Source organism: Sturnira hondurensis, unplaced genomic scaffold (assembly GCF_014824575.4).
Source record: "Sturnira hondurensis isolate 20B ecotype Veracruz unplaced genomic scaffold, ASM1482457v3 Scaffold0008480, whole genome shotgun sequence".
In the NCBI taxonomy this organism is placed as follows: domain Eukaryota; kingdom Metazoa; phylum Chordata; class Mammalia; order Chiroptera; family Phyllostomidae; genus Sturnira; species Sturnira hondurensis.
In genome coordinates, this window is record NW_028081111.1 from 1755437 (window position 1) to 1768485 (window position 13049).

At 39.6% G+C, this 13049-nt stretch overlaps 1 non-coding gene and 1 pseudogene across 1 annotated transcript; both read left to right on the plus strand.

The window, feature by feature from the left end:
• Positions 1 to 2010: 2010 nt before the first annotated feature.
• On the plus strand, positions 2011 to 2780 carry LOC118992923 (40S ribosomal protein S6-like; annotated as a pseudogene).
• A 6677-nt stretch (positions 2781 to 9457) lies between these two features.
• LOC118992969 (U6 spliceosomal RNA) lies at positions 9458 to 9564 on the plus strand. Its single transcript, XR_005067749.1, has one exon. It is a non-coding gene; the product is annotated as a U6 spliceosomal RNA (small nuclear RNA).
• The last annotated feature ends 3485 nt before the right edge of the window (positions 9565 to 13049 follow it).

Sequence of the window (13049 nt, forward strand, 5' to 3'; positions counted from 1 at the left end):
GGGGGGCAAAGGAGGAAAAATCAGGCCAACCATAATAACAGAATCAATAAAATATATTTTAAAAAATAAAAATAAAGAGATAAAAAATTACATACAATGAAATACACAAACCTTAAGTGTAAAATTCTCAGAGCTTTGACAAACTTATATACCTTTGTAAACTCAACCTCTACTGTGGTAAAACATTATTTTACCAGTGCCGCCGCCCACGGCAGCAAGGTGTTCGGGAGGTGAGGCGATGGACTTAACTTAATTAAAAGAATGGAGAGGTCCAAGTGCTCTTTACTGGCAAATGGCGAGTTTATTCAAGGAACTGCTGGCTTATATGCAGAACTGNATTTGAGTAACCAAAGAATGTATGCACAAAACCCATGGACATGAACAATGGTGGGGGGATTGCCTGAGGGAGTAGGGGGTGCTGGGTGGGGGGGCAAAGGAGGAAAAATCAGGACAACCATAATAACAGAATCAATAAAATATATTTAAAAAAATAAAAATAAAAAGATAAAAAATTACATACAATGAAATACACAAACCTTAAGTGTAAAATTCTCAGAGCTTTGACAAACTCATATACCTTTGTAAACTCAACCTCTACTGTGGTAAAACATTATTTTACCAGGAAGTTTCTCCAGGCCCTTCTTAATCTCTAAAGCCAGGGTCAATCACTGTTCTGATGTTTCTCCATTATAAATTAGTTTTGCCTGTTATAATATTTCAATTTTAAAAAAGAAGAGAAAAAATATGTAACATGCACATCATTTTACCATATACCAGGCACTTTTCTAAGTTCTTTAAAGTAGTAACCTACTCACTCTTCATGTCAACCTTTTGAGCATGGTAGTATCTTTTCTCCATTTTGAAGATGGAGAAATTGAGGCACAAAGTGGAGAAATAGCTTGCCCAAGGCCTCACAACTAAAGAGAGTGGGACCAAGCCACACAGCCCACTGTTAACTACTCTTTGGCCTCTGTGTGGACATCTTTCTGACCTAAGTGAACAGCAGTTATCTTGGGTAGCGGGGCTGTGGGTGATTTTTGTTTTCGTCCTTTTGTTTGCCTGTATTCATGTGATCAGTCACCTCCAGCAAAGAGCATGAAAGCATCCAGCATCACATGAAAATCATGTCTGTGTCTGTCAGTTAAAGGATGTCAAGACAGCGGGGTGAGAGGCAGGAAGTGACCATGCTTGAAATTAAGCATAGACTTTCTCTAAAGTGTAACATGTTTGCTCTGTTTTGAAATTAATGGAATACTTTAAGATGTTAAAAAAGATGAAATTTATTTGTCTTTTAAACTTTTTGTTTTGAAGTAATTTCAAACTTATATGTACCCTTTATCCATATTAACTGTTTGTAAACATTTTGCCACGTTTTTACCATTCCCTATTTCTCTTTCTAATGTTTTCTCTAAAATAGTTTAAAGTTGCATATATCATGCTCCTTTATTCCTTAATGTTTCTGTGTAAAGTTTCAAGGAATAAGGACATTTTCTTAACTAACAGTGATACTATTTCCACATTCCAATTTTGACAATTATCTCAATATCTTTTATAGCATTTCTTAAATTGTCTTATGTCTTCAGTCTTTTTAAATCTGGAGCTAATCCTCCCCTACTTTTTAATTTATTTATTTATATTTGGTCTTCCTCAACACTGTTATTTGGAAGGCTATACACCAGTTACTTTGTAAAATATCTTTCAATTTGATTTTTTTCTCCAAGCTGTGGGCTATATAGGTTATGTATTTAGGGCAAGAATATTTTATGAGCAACATTGTGTACTCAGTTCATCATACCAGGAAGCATATAATGGTGATGTGACTTTTGGTCTCTTGGATAAGATGGTGCCCTCCAGATTTCTCTCCTGTGAAGTGACTATTTTTCCTTTTATAATTAATAATTAATTTGTGGTCCTGGCTAAGTAGCTCAGTTGGTTAGAGCATCATCCCTATATGCCAAGGTTCTGGGTTCAATCTCTGGCTCAGGACATGCACAATTATCAACCAATGGCTCTTTTTCATGGCATCTCAAAGGTGGCCGGCTGTTTCAGAATGAAGCTGAACATCTCTTTCCCAGCCACTGGCTGCCAGAAACTCATTGAAGTGGATGATGAATGCAAACTTCGTATCTTTTATGAGAAGCCTATGGCCACAGGATACTCTGGGTGAAGAAAGGAAGGGCTGTATGGTTTGAATCACTGGTAAGAACAACAAACAAGGTTTCCCAGTGGAGCAGGGTGTTTTGACCCATGGCCTTGTCTGCCTGCTGCTGATTAACATTCCTGTTATAGACCAAGGAGGACTGGAGGAAAAAAGCACAAATCTATTCAGGGTTGCACTGTGGATGCCAATCTCAGTGTTCTCAACTTAGTCATGGTAAAACAAAGGGAGAAAGATATTCCTGGTCTCACCAATACTACTGTGTCTCGTCACCTAGGGTCCACAAGTATTAGCAGAATTCGCAGAGTTTTCAATCTCTCTAAAGAAGACACTGTCCACCAATATGTTTTGGGTAAGTTCCTAAACAAAGAAGGTAAGAAACCTATAACCAAAGCACCCAAGATTCAGCATCTTGTTACTCCACGTGTCCTGCAACACAACCACTGGTAGAATGCTCTGAAGAAAAAACATAAAAAAAAATAAGGAAGAGGCCACAGAATATGCTAAACTTTTGTCTAAGAGAATGAAGGAGGCCAAAGAAAGATGCCAGGAACAGATTGCTGAGAGGCATGGGTGGTCCTCTCCGAGACCTACCTTTAAGTCTGCATCAAGTCAAAAATGAGATTTTCTAAGAATAACAAATAAAAAGAAAAAATAATCAACTGATGAATGTGTATGTGGAACAACAAATTAATGTTCCTCTCTCTCTGCCTTCCCTTCTCTCTAAATCAATAAATTTCTTTTTAAAATTATTTTATTGTAATAAACTTCTTTTAAATAATCAATTTGTGTGAAGACAGAATGCCTTTCTGACCATGTTTTTGTTGGATAAATATGTTTATGCATTTTTTAATGTTTACTTTATTCAAAGGCTTAAATATTTAAGAAATACATAAATGGCTAAAAATCTGTGAAAAACTCTAAAAACTTTGGCAGAAAATACTAGACACACAAGGAGTAAATAGAATAGGGAAAGAAAAATCCATATGAAGAACAGAATATTAAATAGAGAGAAAAATGTTAGCAAACTGAGAACAAAACAGGAGAAAAAATGGGGGAAATGTGTGTCTAGCATTGTGATCCTTGTCAAAAACTTTGATCCTGTCCTCATACTTTCATGGTCCTGGTCCAAATATACCTTTCATAGTTATAAAAATGCATAGTTATAGAAAAGGGTAACTATTGTGCATAACCAAACAATTCATAATGAGAGATCATGGAGAGAATCTGTTTACATTTTTCAAGTACGTATTTATTCATAAGCATCTATTTTGTTGTCCTACCCATAGTACAAGTGCTACATCTGAGAAGAAAGAAGCTACTACTTATTGTTTTTATGGAGAAATACATGAGAAGTTAAGATGCTATTCAGATTTGGTGCATTCTGTGCACAGGTAACAGCACTTCTATCAATAATCCTCCACCCCTCTCCACAAATCTCCCCTGGATGATTGAGAATAAAGCAACAATTTTTCTACTTTCCTTATATGTTCAGAAGCATCAGCAACACACAAGTCAGTCTACACAAGCAAGCTTCACAAATGTTTGTCACCAGAGATACATTTTTGAGCTTGTAATAACAAGAAATTGGTTCAATGTAAATCTTGCAGATGTAAAAAACATAATTTTTTGAAATTTATGGTTGAGAAAGATGGCTTGTCCTGTGGTTGTTTTTCATGTTATTTTGCCAAGTTACCCTGGTCTCCCACCACTAGCCCCAAACCTAAACATTTTATTTAAGATCTAAGTGTTTATTTATTTATATGATTTATGGCAGTAGACCCAATTTCTGCACCCTCTTGGTCAGGAGTATGCATGGATCCTCAGCTTTCTTCCTGTAAGTTATCCCCAACTTCTAAACAGCCTATACAAACAAAGGTGGTTCAGTCCCTATCCAATCCCAAACACTCTCCAGTTCTTCATGGCTCTAACACCCTGTGTCATTCATTCATTCATTCATTCAAAACCATTTAGCAGTTGCACAAGAGGAATTGAGCTGGGTCCAGTTTTGGTCTTTGCCCTTAAGAGTCTCAGATTTACATTAGGGAAACCAACATATAACCAATTACCAGGGTGCGATTTTCTGTGGTAACTGCTATATTTCATAATGTGAACACAGATGACAGATATCAAGCCCAGGAGAGTGGGTGACTGATCTGTGAGCCAGGTCCTCTAAAGGTATAATTAGTCTTGATATTTGCCTTTTAGTATGTCATTACATTGCAGATCAATCACTTCTAATTGCAAGTTATGTAGAAGATGCTCAATTACAAAGTTAAATGGATTTTGAAATATGGAACTGTCCTTTCCATTTATGATGATGTCTGGTAAACTCTGCTGGGACTATAGTTTGAACTCATAAAATATGTCTGGAGCAAAATTTACGTGGGAATGGCCATCTTACTCTTTGTTTTGTCATTTGACAGCACAAACATCTACTACTTATGGTTTAAAGTTAGTTGTTGAAATGATCATTACAGTATGAATTTCCCATATAAATGCCATTTTGCCTTGTGATTTTAGGTTAATTCATTAAGAAACAGTATCAAGTCTGCAACAAAAGTTAATTTCTAAAGTCATTCAGTGTTTGATAATAGTCGTTGAGGACAGTTCTCATTTAGAAAAAATTTAGAACTGTCTAAAGTTTTAGACTGTCTCAGCTCTGAGCTAAAAAAAAATGCAGTAACACTTTTCTACTGCCAAGCCACCAAACTGATTCATAGAAAGGCAAGTCAGTATATTTAGCTTCTATTTCTGACCAAAACTGACCAGACTGGTGATTTTTAAGTCCAGAAGAGTGAACAAAGTTCACTATTGACATTGTTGTTCACTAATACATGACAGATTCAAATATTTCCCACAAAGTATCTGTTGATGACTAATACAATGAATAACCATAGGCTTGAATCATCTTACATTTTCACAAACTTTGTAAATTTGTCCACCTCATCCTTTTTCTGTTTCACATATATTTTTACTACCATCAACTATAACACAGTGCAGCTTTGCTGCAAGTTCCGTTTAAGGTTGCACTGAATTGGTGATTTCTCAACTTATTTGAAATATTCTTTTTTAATATTTTTATTGATTATACCATTACAGTTGTTCTATTCCCCCCCTTCATTCCACTCCACCCGCAAACTCCCTCCCCCACCATTCTCCCTCCCTTAGTTTATAACCACTTGTCTCAAGTTCTTTAGATTCTATATTTCCCCTACTATTCTTGCCCTCCCCCTATCTATTTTCTACCTATTGTCTATGCTATTTTCTGTACCTTCTCCCCCTTCTCCTCCTCCCACTCCCCTTTTGCTAACCCTCCATGTGTTCTTCATGGCTCATGTTCTTCATTTCTATGGTTCCACTCCTGATCTAGCTGTCCTCTTGGTTTGCTTTTGTTTTAGGTGTGGTTGTTAACAACTGTGTGTTTGCTGTCCTTTCACTGTTCATATTTTTCATCTTCTTTTTCTTATATAAGTCCCTTTAGCATTTCATATAATAAGGGCTTGGTGATGATGAACTCCTTGAACTTGACCTTATCTGAGAAGCACTTTATCTGTCCTTCCATTCTAAATGAAAGTTTTGCTGGATAAAGCAATCTTGGCTGTAGGTCTTTGGATTTCATGACTTGGAATACTTCTTTCCAGCCCCTTCTTGCCTGTAAGGTCTCTTTTGAGAAATCCGCTGACAGTCTGATGGGTACTCCTTTGTAGGTGACTGTCCCCTTATCTCTTGCTGCTTCTAGGATTCTCTCCTTCATTTTAGTCTTGGCTAATGTAATTATGATGTGCCTTGGTGTGTTCCTTCTTGGGTCCAACTTCTTTGGGACTCTCTGAGCTTCCTGGATTTCCTGGAAGTCTATTTCCTTTGCCAGAGTGGGGAAGTTCTCCTTTATTATTTGTTCAAATAAGTTTTCCACTCGTGGCTGTTTCTTTCCCCCTTCTGGTATCCCTATAATCCTGATGTTGGAACGTTTAAAGATGTCCTGGAGGTTCCTAAGCCTCTCCTCATTTTTTTTGAATACTCATTTCTTCATTCCTTTCTGGTTGGATGTTTCGTTCTTCCTTCTGGTCCATTCCATTGATTTGAGTCCCAGTTTCCTTTCCATCACTATTGGTTTCCTGTGCATCTCCCTTCATTTCAATTAGTTTAGCCTTCATATGTTCCTCTAATTTGTGACTATAATCAACCAGTTCTGTGAGCATCCTGATCACCAGTGTCTTGAACTGTGCACCTGAGAGACTGGCAATCTCTTGGTCGCTTAGAGTTATGGGCTCTGGGGCTTTGAGTTCTTCTTGCACCATCTTTTGGGCTGTTCATGCCTGTTATGTATCAGGATAGGAGCCCTAGGTTTTCACCAGAGCAGGGCAACTCAGTCTCTGGGTTGTGATGCTGTATGTGGGGGCGGGGTCAAAAAGGAGCAATGGCGCCCGTCTGTCGCCTCCCACCACAGCTGCCACCGTCACAGGGCCCGCGCGTTTTGTCCCACTGCACGCGAGTGTGCCACCACCGTCAGCCCTGCACCACTGGGTTCACCCCCTGGAGCCTGCGTGGTCCGTCTCACGGTGCGCGAATGTGTGACCATGGTCAGTCTGCCCCACACCCTGACTGGGTCCGGGCTACGTGCACACGTAGGTTGGGGGATCTTTCCTGCCCTACCCGAGCTTTCCTGCTCCGCTGCTGGCTCTGCCCCTCTTACCGTCCCGGTTGAAAGGTTCGTTGTTGTCGGACTTCTGTATAATTCAATTTTCTGTTCTTTGGCTGAGTCTTTGTTCTCCAAACCTTTGTTGTATTCAAACTTGGTTGTGGGAGAAGGCACAGTGTTTCCACCTATGCCTCCATCTTGGTGGAAGTCTCTTTGAAATATTCTTGCCTGTGGTTGTTATATGCAGATTTTTCATTAGTCTAATTCTTCAGTAACTGCAAAGTCTGCACTGGCTTCTGGAATAAACAACAGCAACTGAGCAGTATCAGTAACTTCTGCCAATTCATTAAGAGCCAAGAAAAACCACTCAAAAATCACTTGCCTTTTAAAAAATTGATTATTGATGTTTCTCCCAACTTTCTCAAGCCTTTAAATGTATTCTCCCTAAAAGGCTAATAGTCTTTTTAAAAAGACTTTACTTATTTATTTTCAGAGAGAGAGGAAAGGAGGGACAAAGACAGAAAGAGAAACATCAATGTGCAAGACAAACATCAATCAGCTGCCTCTCCAATGACCCCAACCAGGGACCTGCCCCACAACTCAGGCATGTGCCCTGACAGGAAGTTGAACAGGTGACCTTTTGGTTCACAGGCTGGCGGTGCTCAATTCACTGAGCCACATCAGTCAGGGCTAAAAGGATAATAGTCTCAAGCAAACTTTAGATTTTGAGACCAGGGTAGAATTCAGTAGATTATGTAGGTACTATTTTCTGTGTCCTTTATAGTACACTTTTAAAAATAATAAAAATAGTTTTATTTTGTGGGAAAAGTACCATGTTTCATGGCTTGACAAGGGTAAGTTCCACCACAGTCGAGTCTAACTGCTGCTACAATTTACCCACATGTCATCTGTGTACAGTCACCAACTAATGTGAGTGACAAAGGTGTCCCAATGACTTGATTTCCTCGTAATCCCATCAGCTAAGCTGACAGTCATTTCACATCGTCCTGAGGAAGAAAAGTCACCAAAAAGCAGGTTAACAAATGACCACTATTTGGGTTTTTTCTGTGATTGAACAATGAGGGCTTTAAATGGATTAATAGTTCCTTAGCTTGGAATCTCTATTTCTGCTTAACAACCAACTTCACTTCTGTGAAGACCATGAAATAACAAATGTCTTCTGACCAACAATCACTCTTAAACTTTTACTCAACCATGAACACACATCTTTAAACACCTGACTTTAAACACCACTGGTGTTTAAAATATGTTTTTGTGTTCTGAAATGTGTTTTTTCACCCCATTGTCATGTCATAAATTAAAAAATAGTAGAGGATTTTAGCCCTGGCTGGTGTAGCTCAGTGGATTGAGCGTGGGCCTGCAAACCAAAGGATCACAGTTCAGTTCCCAGTCAGGGCACATGCCTGGGTTGTAGGCCAATTCCCAGCAGGGGACGCACAAGAGGCAGCCATACATTGATATTTCTCTCTCTCTCTCCTTCTTTTCCCCCTAAGATAAATAAATAAAATTTAAAAAAATTAAAATAAAATAAATAAATAATAGAGAATTACATTATCACAACTTCAATGCTTAGTAGCAGCCTGTGGTCTGTTTTTTTGTCATGCAAATTTATAAAGAGGAGCTTTGGAACATCAGTCATGGCCACCCAGAAGACCATCTATCCCGCCCACCCATGCCCTGAGATTAAGCCAATATTTTTGGAAGTACTGCCAAAGTTGTTTGGCCTACCCCCTCTTCATTACCACTAGATAAGAAGGCCTGGAATTTGTCTTTCAGCTGAAGAACTTTAGTTAGTATCAAGAGATCACCCCTTCCTTTTTAGGTGGCCAACACAGGACAGAAATCTGGGGCTCTTCCTGGTACTCTGAAGATCCTTTTTAGAAAATCCACTCAGCCCCTGATGGATGTGGCTCAATGGGTTGGGTGTCCAACAGTCAACCAAAAGGTCAGCAGTTCAGCTCCCAGTCAGAACATACATCTGGGTTGCAGCCAGGTCCCCTGTGAACCTGGACAGGGCACATGACCATTGGGCTGGTAGCATGCAAGAAACAACTGAAAACATCAATGTTTCTCTTAGTCTCTTTCTCCCTTCCTTTCCCCCCTCTCTAAAAATAAATAGATAAAATCTTTAAAAAAATAATTACTGGGAGAGGGAAGTATAAAAAGACTAAAAGGTAATGTAAAAAAAATACAATGAAGATTAAGTTTTAGGCCTAGCTGGTGTGACTCAATAGATTGAGTGCCGTCCTGCTAACCAAAAGGTCACCAGTTTGTTTCCCAGACAGTGCACATGCCTGGGATGTGAGCCAGGTCCCCAGTAGGGGACACACAAAAGGCAACCACACATTGACGTTTCTCTCCCTTTCTTCCTCTCTCCCTTCCTCTCACTCTAAAAATAAGTAAAGAAAATCTTTTAAAAAACTGTAAAAAAACAAAAAAATTAACTTTTAAACCCTGGCTGGAGTGGCTCAGTGGATTCAGCCTGTGAGTTGAAAGGTCCCCAATTGGGTACACGTGAGAGGCAACCTATTGATGTTTCTCTAGCACATCAATGTATCTCTCCCTCTCTTTCAAATAAATAAATAAATAAATGCAATCTTTTTAAAAGATTAGTATTTTTTAAAAAATATATTTTAGTGCTTGCTTCGGCAGCACATATACTAAAATTGGAATGATACAGAAAAGATTAGCATGGCCCCTGAGCAAGGATGACACACAAATTCGTGAAGCATTCCATATTTTTTTGCAACATCATGGATGGAACTGGAAAGCATTATGCTGAGCGAAATAAGCCAGGCGGTGAAAGACAAATACCATATGATATCACCATTAACAGGGATCTAAACAAAACAAACAAGCAAGCAAAATATGACCAATGACACTCAAATACGGAACAGGCTGACCGGGTCCAGAGGGGAGAGGGGAGAGAATCATAGGGGAAAAGGGGATGGACTCACATGAACAAGTATAAAGGACACACGGACAATAACTAAGGCTGGGGGGCGGAAATGGGAGGGACGTGGGGAGCATGGGGAGGGGGGCGGGCAGGGTTGGGAATATAAGCCAGAAAGCTGTACTTGAACAAGAATTAAATTAAAAAATTATTTAAAAATATATATTTTTATTCATCATGCTGTTACAGTTGTCCATTGTTTGTTACCCTTTATTCCTCTCTGCCCTGTTCTTGCCCTCCCACTATCATTCCCCCACCTTAATTCATGTTCATGGGTCATAAATACAAATTCTTTGGCTTCTCCGTTTCCTATACTATTCTTAACCTCCCCCTGTCTATTTTGTACCTACCATGTATGACTCTTATTCCCTGTACCTTTATCCCCCTTCTTCCCCTCCCCCTTCCCACTGATAGCTCTCCATGTGAACAATATTTCTGTAAACCGGTTCCTGTTCTAGTTGTTTGCTTAGTTTGTTTTTGTTTCACTTTTTTTTTAGGTATAGTTGTTGATAGTTGTGAGTTTGTGGATCTTCTTTTTCTTAGATAAGTCCCTTTAACATTGCCTATAATAAGGGCTTGGTGAAGATGAACTCTTTAACTTGACCTTATCTGGGAAGCACTTTATTTACCCTTCTACTCTAAATAATAATAGCTTTGCTGGATAGAGTAATCTTGGAGGTAGGTCCTTGCCTTTCATGACTTGGAATACTTCTTTCTATCCCCTTCTTGCCTGTAAGGTTTGTTTTGAGAAATCAAGAATAGAAAGCTGATAGTCTTATGAGAAAGGCAACTGTCTCCTTTTCTCTTGCTGCTTTTAAGATTCTCTCCTTACCTTTAATCTTAGGTAATGTAATTATTATGTGCCTTGGTGTGTTCCTCCTTGGGTCCAACTTCTTTGGAACTCTCTGAGCTTCCTGGACTTCCTGGAAGTCTTTTTCCTGTACCAGATTGGGGAAGTTTTTCTTCATTATTTTTTTCAAATAAATTTTCCATTTCTTGCTCTTGTTCTCTTTCTGGCACCCCTATAATTCAGAAGTTGGAATGTTTAAAGTTGTCTCACAAGTTCCTTATCCTCTCCTTTTTTTTGAATTCTTGTTTCTTCATTCTGTTGCAGTTGAATGTTTGTTTCTTCCTTCTGTTCCATACTGTTGATTTGAATCCCGGTTTCTTTCCCTTCACTGTTGGTGCCCTGTTCATTTTCCCTTATTTCATTTCATAATCTTCACTCTTTCCTCTATTTTGTGACCATACTCAACCATTTCTGTGAGCATCCTGATTACCAGTGTTTTGAACTCAGCATCTGATAAGTTGGCTATCTCTTCATTGCTTAGTTGTATTTTTTCTGGAGCTTTAATCTGTTATTTCATTTGGGCCATATTTTTTGTCTGGGTGTGCATGTAACATAGTAGGGGGTGGAGCCTTAGGTATTCACCAGGACAGGACAACCCACCTTGCTGCATGGTGGCACTGGATGTGGGGGAGGGGTCAGAGAGGGAACAATGCATCTTGCTTGGCTGGTGGCCAGCTTTGAGTAACTTCCTCCACCACCCACAAGCAAATTGTGTTCTTCTGGTACTGATTCCTGGGTGGGTGGGTGGGTTTGTGCACTTTCTAGCACACTGTGGTGCTGGGGTCCAGCCTCGGCAGGTCTCAGGGTCCCTGAAGGTTGGACAGTACAGGTGACAAATGAAGAGTCAGACACCCTGTTGGATGCCAGAGAACAGCCAGCCTCTGTGGGTCTGACCAAATTCTCAGAGTTTGATTTAAGTTTTATTTTTATAGAGATTGTAACATAATAGATATATGGCATGACCAATTAAGCAGAAAAGATTAATGCAGAGGTAACTAGAAAAAGTACAGGAAATTCCATAGATTAAGTTATGTTAAAAAATGTTATTTTGACCAGGAGAGTCATTGATTGGACAATTAGAACTAGCTGTATGTACAGAGCTTTAGATGTCTTATTATTTATTAAAGTTCTTATAATTAGGCATGGGGCATAACTATTACAAACCACATGCTTAGTTTATAATAGTTAATTAGCTTGTCCTGCTTCTTTTATCTAATTCTACTTGTTATATATTTTTGTCCAAGGTAAGAGGAAGGGCTGTTACTCCATCAACTTTTAGATATTCAGGGGCTACTTCATTAGGGGGGACTTTGTTCTCTGGCCAAGAAATTATTTTGTACAACTTCATTGGAATTATGTGGATCGTTGGGCCTGAAATGCAGGTGTCTAAGAATCCCACCACCTATTAATCGCAAAAACAAACATGCAGGGGGAGATAGACAGGAAGTCCAGCCACAGTTGCCTCTGCTGTGCAGATGCATCTCATCCATCCTGACTGTCTCAAGGGACGGCTGTTGGTCGACTCCCGACACTGTGGGTCTCTCCAATGAACTCACCTGTGAGGCTGTCAGTTTTGCCTGCCACCTCAACCCCCACAGGTTTTTTCAGTCAGAAATTTTGAGCTTTTATTTCCCCACTCTGGAAACTTGGGTTGTGGTGTCTCGTCCCCCAGTTGTTGCTCCCAGTTTATTTGCAAGCGAGTGTGGGATCACCTGCTCTACCAGTTGCAGCCTCATCAGTCCACCTGCCGCCACCTTGCAGTGAGTCCTCTCCGCCCAGCTGCTCATCTCCGCCCCTCCTACCTGCCTGGATGAATGTTTCTTCTTTAACTCCTTGGTTGTTGAACTTTCATATGGTTTGATTTTCTGGTGGTTCTGGTTATTTTTCATTTTTAAATTTGTTGTTTTCCTTCTTTCGGTTGTGCAAGGAGGCAAAGTGTATCTACCTATGCCTCCATCTTGGCCAGAAGTCTTTTTTTTTAAATAAATTTTTTAAAAATTAAAAATACAAAGAAAATTTGTTCTGTTGTTATTTCTTAATTTTAATCCTAAGGCTTGTTCCACCTCCACACTTTGTAAAGTTTTTCCTTATGTAGCCACCTCATGAGCAGAGCTACCTTAGTAAGTTTAGAATTCTTATTCCCACATGGCTAGTGAGTGGCAAGGAAGGCCTCCAGCCAGATCTTTGGGTGCTCTGCGGTTGGTCCATCATGAAAGCCACAATAAGCTGAGGAGAATCGCCTGAGTCTGGGGGTAGCCTAGGAGTGAGGTACAAGAAAGACGCTGATAAAACGCCTCACCTGTACCATTGTGAGCAAGCTTGAAGTGGGAATGGTGTTCCCTGCATCAATTCCTACTTATGCCACCATCACCCTCATACCTAGATTCATGTATTCTCCTATCAACATGAGAAATGTCCAAACCTG